Here is a 1,440-nt window from a genome sequence, read left to right as displayed (position 1 = left end):
TATGGGATGACATCAAATGGAACAACATACTTATGATTGAAATTCCAGGAGTGAGTGGGACCAATAAGAAAATTATGGAAGCAGTACTAAAGAAAATACCACAAAGGAAAAACATCATAGTCAAGTACTCCAAAATCAAAGACAAGGAGAGAATATTAAAAGCAACAAGAGAAAAACCGTCACATACAAAGGAAAACTCTGACTTAAACTCTGACTTTTCAGCAGAAACCATGCAAGCAAGAAGACAATGAGATGGTATATATAGAAGACTGAAAGAAAACAATTGCCAGACAAGAATCTTGTACCCAGCAAAGTTGTCCATTAAATATAAAGGAGAAATTGGGTCATTTGCTGAAAAGCAAGAAATTAAGGGATTTTTTTAAAAACAAGACCAACTCTGCAAGACATTCATACAGAAACAGCAAAGGAGAATAGATTGGGCAAAGTAACCAGGAAGAAAAGAAAAAGCAATGCAATAACACAGCAATGATAAAATCTGGCCTGTTAATAATCAGTGTAAATGATAAAACACACTGATTAAGTGGGGCTAGGGGTGAAGTAGCATAATGCATAAAAAAAGATCCATCAATATATAGTCTAAAGAGATACTTCTTAAGAATGAGAAGAAAGATAGCCTAAAAATCAAAGTGAAGAAAAAAATATGCCAAGCAAATGGCACCCATAAGAGCATTTGCAACTAATCTCTGATTAAACAGGCTTTAGTATTAAAGCCATCACAAGAGATGAGAAAGGAGATACAGCAATGCAAGATGGCAGCCACCAAGGGCTCCAGAGTAAAAGTCCCTCTCAATTTTGAAGTTTTGGAAGAAGGTCAGAAAGGAGTAGGAGATGGCACAGTTAGCTGGGGTCTAGAAGGTGACAAAGACACTTACAAGATGGACAGGTATGATAATTGGGTCTCCAAGAATAATTTATGAAAATCAGATATAGAATAGAATGTGTACCTAAATACCCAGCAGCACCCCCTTTGTAATTTGTATCAAAAACTAGTATGAATGGAGTTAATAGTTCTAATGGAGTGGTGGACCCATGAGCCATCTCAATGCTAGCAGAGTCAGAATTACTATAACATCAAAGTAGTCCTGCAGGAGCTTTGGAGCTTAATGATGTCTAAAGAAAATATGAAACTCCCTCAACCACCGGAAGGACAGTGTTACAGCAATTAATAAGAAAGGAAACCCACAGACCTTCCTGCTCCCCCGTTCAGTGTAAGCAGTCCTCATTTTCCACAGTAGTCAGTCAGTTTTCTAGGTATGTCTTGAAGGCCTCAGAAGTACTGGAAAGAAAGCTCTCGTTCAAGGGCAATTTCTCTTAATATTCTGTAAATGATACTTTTGTCCACTTGAAATACCTGAGTTGTGTGCTAACAAATCATCCTATCAAGTGTAACCACTGTCCATGTAGTTGAACTCCTGGGAT

General features: G+C 37.5%; 1 pseudogene; it reads left to right on the top strand.

Moving 5' to 3' along the window:
• The first annotated feature begins 770 nt into the window (after window positions 1–770).
• LOC102849544 lies at window positions 771–1,187 on the top strand (annotated as a pseudogene).
• The last annotated feature ends 253 nt before the right edge of the window (window positions 1,188–1,440 follow it).

Source organism: Elephantulus edwardii, unplaced genomic scaffold, assembly GCF_000299155.1.
Source record: "Elephantulus edwardii isolate Elephantulus edwardi_28Jun2011 unplaced genomic scaffold, EleEdw1.0 scaffold00013, whole genome shotgun sequence".
Classification (NCBI taxonomy): domain Eukaryota; kingdom Metazoa; phylum Chordata; class Mammalia; order Macroscelidea; family Macroscelididae; genus Elephantulus; species Elephantulus edwardii.
Note: the sequence above shows the minus strand (reverse complement) of the source record. Positions and strands in the feature narration are given on the sequence as shown.